This window comes from Lactuca virosa, chromosome 8, assembly GCF_052849685.1.
Source record: "Lactuca virosa cultivar CGN04683 chromosome 8, Lactuca_virosa_CGN04683_v6, whole genome shotgun sequence".
Lineage (NCBI taxonomy): Eukaryota > Viridiplantae > Streptophyta > Magnoliopsida > Asterales > Asteraceae > Lactuca > Lactuca virosa.
Window position 1 is genome coordinate 51,491,034 of NC_136433.1, and position 7,800 is coordinate 51,498,833.

General features: G+C 36.9%; 1 long non-coding RNA gene across 1 annotated transcript; it reads right to left on the bottom strand.

Annotated features, from left to right (window-relative positions):
• Window positions 1–1,989: 1,989 nt before the first annotated feature.
• Window positions 1,990–3,804, bottom strand: LOC145129664 (uncharacterized). Its single transcript, XR_013717590.1, has 3 exons — window positions 3,640–3,804; window positions 3,465–3,549; window positions 1,990–2,089 (listed from the first exon to the last, which is right to left on the bottom strand). It is a non-coding gene; the product is annotated as an uncharacterized LOC145129664 (long non-coding RNA).
• Between the last annotated feature and the right edge of the window lie 3,996 nt (window positions 3,805–7,800).

Below are 7,800 nucleotides of genomic sequence, written 5' to 3' on the forward strand. Positions count from 1 at the left end.
TCAAGTGAATTAGCCATACTCGGCACAAACTTGATGGATCATCTCCCACTATTGAATATAGAACCTAAGTTAATAAAATTCAACAACCCTATTATTGATTTAGCTTTTGAAAGGGTAACTCAATCTAAATAAACGCAAGTTGTTGTATGCTCAAGATTAGAGGGGAAGGTCTTCATAGTTCATACAAAGCTTCTTCATATTTCTTTTTGTACAGATCACCAAAAGTAGCAAGAAGATTTAAAAAATGTAATAAAATACAAGCTACTAACAAATATAAAAAGAAACTGATCATTACCTTAAGCCAATGAATCTTCCCTAAGGTTTTTCGCATCTCGAATCTTTTATTGCCACACAAAATAGGATAAAAGGAAGATCATCCTTTTTTATTTTGATATTTTCCTGAACACCACTGATAATTTCATAAGCACATTTCCTCTTCAGCTCCTCAATGGCCTACGTTGTGACATATATGCATCAATAAGCAAAGTACTTATTCCTTACAAGTAATATAAATATACTAAATCAATATTCAAGGGCTCTTTATTTTTCGATAGCCCATGATTCATCAAAGTGGGGGGGAGGGGGGCGGAAGAGTCACACAAGGAGATAGGGAGAGATGAATCGAAACCTTAGAAGGGACTTGAGTGGATGAAACCATGGCTGAGATATGATGAGGAAGACAGGAACCGGTGTTACTGCTACAATTATTAGCTGGGGAGGAGGCTGACATCTTCAAATTTCTTCAAATTACTTGGATATCTGTAACATAAGATACAATCAAATTAGGAATGTCAAAACGAACATATTAAAATTAAAAGAATCATAAGCAGGTTGAATAATTATTAAGAATCTCTACAAACTGAAAATAAACCACCCTATGCTTTCCCCCTTTGATATTAATTAGGAATAGTCCATGGTTCTTAGAGATCCATTAATTCAATTTCTGACTGAATTCATGAATCACACCCCATCAATATAGAGGATGTTGGGATGATCCATATAAGGAGGTTGGGGATGAGATAAAAAAAAGAAGAAGGTGAAGTAGTCTGACGGTGGAAGCGATCGACTACAGATTCAGTTTTGGGGGCTGCTGATTAGGTCGAGATAGGAGGGGGGGGGGGAGGGGGGAAGGGAGAGTAGTCGAAACGTAGTCCTGCCTTTACTTAGGTTTCCTTCACTGAATGTCCAAAACCGAACACATACCTTACCTTATCCCATTTGGCTTTCTTATTCATGCTGCCATTTGCGAGGGCAGAGACGGATGGAGACGACGGTAATATGCAGTTTGTGATGCGAGGGTGAAGAGTGTCTGTTAGTGTGCTGTTGGTGCGATGGTAGTGTGGGAAGAAGTAGAAGCGGGGCGGTATAGGGGCGCTGGTGGAAGTAACGACGACATCAGGAGGGTAGAGGTAGCGACGGCGTCAGTGGTTACGGAGGTTAGGGAGACCTGCCGGAGATTGAAGAGGGTAAGGAGGGATAATGAAGAGATTTAGGAGAAACGGCAGCTGAATATGTGCAGAGGGTTTTGAGGGTTTCATATAAGAAAATCTAAGAGGCTAAATTATAATTGAGATTGCGCGTGTATACATCCATATTGCAAGTTTAGTAAGTTGTACGTGAAGTTATAATAGTTGTACCTCTTAATTTTCAATAAACATGTAATATGCTTTAATTTTCAAGAAACATGTAATATGCTTTATATAATAGTAAAGATAATAATTAAAGACGCAATTTATAGTTATTCCCACTTCCTATCTAGAATATACCATGTTTCTATCCGGTATCCACTTGTTATATAAATACTGAACCCATGATGAAACGAAATGTAGTTCCTAGTGATTTTATATCACACCCCCAAACCAAGGATGGCGGAAACGTCCGGGGGTGGAGGACTTCATGTGTAGTATCATAACAACAATTGTAATAGTAATTCAAGCAAACACAACCAACATATATATAATTGAAAAAGTTACATCATTGTATGAATTACATGTTTACGAATCAATTACAATATGTTGACAAAATATGAAATAGTAGACGCCTTAGCGTCCCATCCTCAAAAGCACTTGATTACCTGTTTAATGATTTCCTGAGAATACAAGTTGTTTGAAAAAGTGTCAACACAAAGGTTGGTGAGTTCATAAGCTTTTGTTTGGTATTATTAAAAGCCTTTCGTTTGTGAAAGTAGTATTTGTGTTAGAAAATCCAATATTTTCCTTAATGTGTAAATGTAGTCTTAAAACCCAAAGACCGAAATGTACAAGTAATTTGTCATATTTATAGTAAAACAATGCAAGTTTAAATCGACATAAACTCATTAAATTTTAATGAAGTTCCCGTAAATTCCAACGTTTATTAATACTTTATGTGAGTTATTATAACCATGCTATGACCTAGTTGGCCTGAAACGACGTTCTTCAAGCGTCGGAAATGTTATGACATTTGTCATCCCAGACCTGCCGGTCTAGCTGTTGCATGCAGCTTAGGTGTGGGTTTGTCAAACCCAATATAGATCTATACACAAGTATCACGCTCTCCCTCAAGGAGACTCTGGTTACAATACAGGACTTAATGGTAATTTGAAGTAAATGTCTCACAAAGTCATTAACGGAATTACGTGTTATGAAAACTTGGTACCGTATGGCCGTACCTTGCTTAAAGAAAATATCCTTTGTATAAATGTACCCTTTTTAAATGTATTTGTTATGTAATGTATCATAAACTATACCTATTATAGTTTATCAACCAAGGGTAGTACGTGGTAATGTATGCAAACTATATTCAAAATAGTTTATTAAATGTTTGAATGTATCGATTGTACTTTGATTATAATCACTTGTTATTCTTTATATTTTATATGACCAAATCCATTTGTAAACTGAAGTGTGTCTAAATATTAAGATAAAATGTCATATATTGCAATAACATATAATCACATAAAGATATACACCTTGCTCAACATGTTACAAGGTGAAATGAAATTAACAGCAACTTTTCGTTGAAAAACAGTTTCTGTTACTGTTCTTAGAAAATTTATAAAAAAATCATCAAAGCTTTAAATCCAAATCCGCAAATTTTGAGAGTTTGGAATATGAGTCTAGTTTGTTCGTAAATTTTACCATGATTTTTAGTGATCTCTAACAGAGGTGAAAATGTTCATAATCACAGACTGGTCCGGGTTTGCCTCTGAAATGACAGGCAGTTTTGTAAAAATCACCATAAATTGTAGAAAAATCATATGGAGATGTGCAAGTAGCCATTTTAAAGCTAAGAGTTTGAACTACTTGCACCTGGAACAGTTTTGAAAACTAAAATATTTAAGTTGACCAAAACAGTCCGTGATTAACGTCCATCTTTTCTGATGTAATCTGTTAGAAAAAGTTTAATTGTGTTCTTGATGATTTTACTTGTATTCCCCCCTTAAAACTTAAGAAAAACATGTAAATGTAGGGGTATGAACTCACCTTATGTGATTTCAGTAGATGAAAGTGAGATAGAGGAAGTGTTCAACCCAAGAACACTAAGAAGATATCTTGATGATTCGAGAATCTAACACCGAATAAGATGGAATTTGTGTAAGATATCAATGATTTGAGTAGAATGGAGTTTAATAATTATGTGAATGATGAAGATACTTACTAATTGAAGGAAGAAATCCCTGGAGAAAGCCTTGAAGTTCTTGAAATTGAGAGAAAAGATGAGAGAATTTTGGAGAGTGTCCTTTGGTTGCTAAGTGTAGAATGAAAGAACTTTATGGAGAATGAGGAGAGAGGATCAATCCTCCAGCTCTTAGAACATGGGAAGAGCTGGAGATTGGGTGTAAAGGTCCACTAAGGTGACAAGGAGTAGTGGGAAAGAGTGGATGATCATAGAGTGAGGTGGTGGTGGCTTGCTTTTGTCATAAAATAAGGAAAAGCAAATATTCCCTCAATAATTAGTCCAACCACCAATTCTTTTAATACATTTTTATAAAAACCCTGGAGATTTATATATTTTGGGGCCTTAGTTTATAAAATAAAGTTTTGGGTGAAAATCCCACGTTAAAATAATGAAAAACGGAGTTAAAACGAAGTCGTAGTCGAAAAACCGGAAAAATTATGACACGCAAACATGCATGTCGTCTTCTTTTATGACAGGGGCTTCCTTGATACTCATTGCGTGTCATCAACACGCGAGTCGTAAGGTTACGACAGATAAATGTGTGTCGTCTTCCTTTATGACAGGGACTTCGGTCCTGAAGCTTCAGTTTTGGGTCCTTAAGCCTATTTTACCCGTTTTTACCCCGTTTCAAGTGGTTTTTGACCCAGTTAAGGGTCGGGATGGCCCGAATGATTACAAAAAATTAAAGGAACTTTTGAGAGAGATTTGGGAGAGATTCGGGAGAGATTTGGGAGAGATTTTAATAGAGAGAGGTTGAGTGAAAGAGATTGTGAGAGGTTTCGTTTGTGATCTTTTTGAGTGTCCGGCTTCGCAACGAAAGGTCCATAAACCCCGTTAAGCCATGATTTAGTGTCTTACACAATCCCGATGATTGTGCAATAGTGTTTTATCGCTTTGGTTTGTTGTTTAGCACTGTTAAGGCTAAGGAAAATCAAACACATGAATTTTTCAAATGATGTTTTCTCATTGAAATAGCGAATTGTATAATGTAAACCCTAACATACAAGGGTTAATGGAGTTGACCGGTTTGACTTGTTGACTTTGTTTGACTTTGACTTGAGCGAAATTTGACGGTTGTCACATCATCCCCCCGTTAGAGGGAATTTCGTCCCGAAATTTGCATTTTGACTGGGACTTCAAGAGTTTGGAAAAAGATGTGGAAAACTTCTCGTAGTACAAGAAATTGATTATGGCGAGGAACAACCTGTCTGATGTCACATGACGACCTTGGAAATTTCTTATTGTAACTTGAGCTGAGTCAATTTAAAAGGAGTTTATTGTTTTAGGATGATAGAGTATTCTATGTGTGCTTTTATACTCCCTGTTTTATCCTTGGTATTACCACTATGAATATTTTATAGTTAGCGAGTTCCATCATTACGAATGTTTCAACAAATTTTGACGAAATTTGCATTATAAGTCCTACTAGTTCTTTTATAGTCGATTGGCGTAAACTAGTCGTATATCATTAAGATTGCAAGGGCATTTTGGATGGGTGACCCCGCCTTAAGCCCACAACCAAACAAGGAACAGGGAATGAGGCGGAATCACACATTCTAAGTCCATAGAATCTTAATGATATATGACCATAACGTTTACACTAGCCATCATAGATTCCAGGGGCGTAGTATTATTGGGGCCAGGAGTAGGAATTGTAGTTCAAAATAAAATTGTTATAAGCCTGCTATCTTCAAACTTGGGCTTTGGCCCCTCCCGATTCCTAATCAGAATGGTCCAATACTCTTGCCCGCTCCAAGTCGAGAGTTGATTCATGTGGCTTGAGCTTAGGCTTGGGTCTTAGAGAAAGAGGCAATGCGTCAGGCTGGCTTCACAGAGCTGCAAAAACTCTTCTCTCTCGACAGTGGATAGATAACATGCCTCGGCTCTTCAGGCCCACATTGCCTACTGGGCCAACTCAAATGAACATCCACTTTGTTACCCCACTTGGGTTATAGGCAAGTGTTACCAAGCCCGATATCAAGAAATCAAAATCGATTCATCCCTATTTGCCCAATTCGCTGCCTATCTCGCCTGTTGTTCGTTTCTCGTTGTCTCGCTAAGTCAGTCGCCTGGTCTCACTCTCGCCAATCGCCATCGCCTAATGCCCAAATCCCTATTCACACTTCACAGAAATCAGGTATGTAATCCCGAGACCCATATCCTGTTCAGCTGTTCTTTCTTTTCTGATTGTAAGATTGTTGATTGTTGGTGTTGGCGTATTGCACTGCTGCTGCTGTTTTTAGTCAATCCGTTGCCTATTTATGCGTTACTACTGTCTTACTGAGTTTCTTTTTAATTTGGCTGTCATTTGTGATTTGGCGATTTTCCAATTTGATTTACTAGTTATGAACTTATAGATTTGGTTATTGTTAAATGAGTTATTGGTTATTGTTCAAATTTTGATTTTGATTTTTTTTTTTAATTTCAGTTTATAATATTTTCGGCCCCCCTCCCCCAAGTTAATTGTTCAAGCTCCGCTACTGATAGATTCACTGGTAAAAACCCTGAGTTTTTACATAGATGATAAGACTTATTTGGGTTTTGCCGTGTTCCCAAGATTCATGGTTTATAGACTTGAATAGATGCTAGTTTTAGTAATAAAAAGAAATTTAGAATTTAAATGTCGATGTTAGATGCTTGTACTGATATTTAAGGGGTTAAAAAAAATAAAGTTTTATTAGTTACCTATAGCGACACTCAAGTCATAATTTGCATGTGTGAAGACTTGGAGTACTTTCTAATGAAAAGTGTGCTACTGGGGAAATTCGAAACTGGTACGTAGCTTCAAAGTCAAGAATATGCAGTAGGCATGTGATGCATTAAATGCATGAGGCACAAAAGTCCTAATTTGCAGCAACATATACGTATATGTGTGTGAATTGAAGAAGAAGGTTACGGCTCAAAGACCATTCATTTCCTCTTTATTTTTTTTTATTTATTACTCCTCCCACTTACCTTATATAAATCATCACAGAAGAAGGGTACGGTTCAAAGTCCATTCATTTCCTCTTTATTTGTTATTCGTTACTTCTCCCTCACAAATGGATCCGCCTGCAGATCATCAAAACCCCATAGATGACCTCGATCGGTTTCAGTACTTTGATCATCAGGATCTGTTCAGGTATATATAAATGTCACTCATTACACCATCTTTCGCACAGAAAAGTGATTTTGTTTATATTGATCAAAACATGGTTTGATTTTTGCAGTGGTGACCTGCTCAACCATCAGGATTTCGAGTTGTCGGAAAAATCGCATGAAGTGCTCGATCAGAATGTTTTCACAGTACTTAACAAAGATCAAAACATCATTTCTAGAAATGAGTTTCATGATCTTGATCTCCTTGAAGACATAAGCTTATGGGATTGTTGGGAGGATGGTAATTTACCATTGGTTAGTTTCAGTGAAAACTGTAAATCCGGTGGTGAGGCTACAGGTAGTTCTAGTGCTGCCACCACTGATCACGGTGGCCGGAAGGTGGCAAATAGATTGAGACCATTGGAGTTTGAAGAGATAGCGAAGTACTTTGAGATGCCGATAATCATGGCAGCAAAGGAACTAGGGATAGGGTTAACATTGTTGAAGAAAAGATGCAGAGAGCTAAACATAAACAGATGGCCTCATAGAAAACTTAAGAGCCTTCAATCCCTCATTCAAAATGCCAAGGTAAACTACGATAATCACCTTCTATACATTACTCATGCATGTATGCATGCACTTGGTAACCAAAGTAGTTTTGGTATTTTCTAAAATTTTAATTATTAGTTTCTTTATAACATAAACATAGGCCCTAGGCATATGCCACATCGAATCAATTGTTTTACTGCGATTTCTGATTTATATTTACATAAACTTAACTCATTGTAAATTTTATGAACTCACACGAAAAATTTATTGCATCTACCTAAAAAAAACTAGGAGTTGGGATTAAAGGAGGAGGTAGAGACGTTAGCAGGGCACAAGAAGATGATGGAGAAATTGCCAGGTATGGAACTGACAGAAAGAACAAAGAAGCTTAGGCTAGCTTGCTTCAAAGCTATTGATAAGAAGAGAGGACTTAACAATCCTTAGTCCTTACCTTTTCTTTTAGCCATTTTGTTATCATTAGTGGATTTTAATCTACATTGTGTGTGTTTTTCT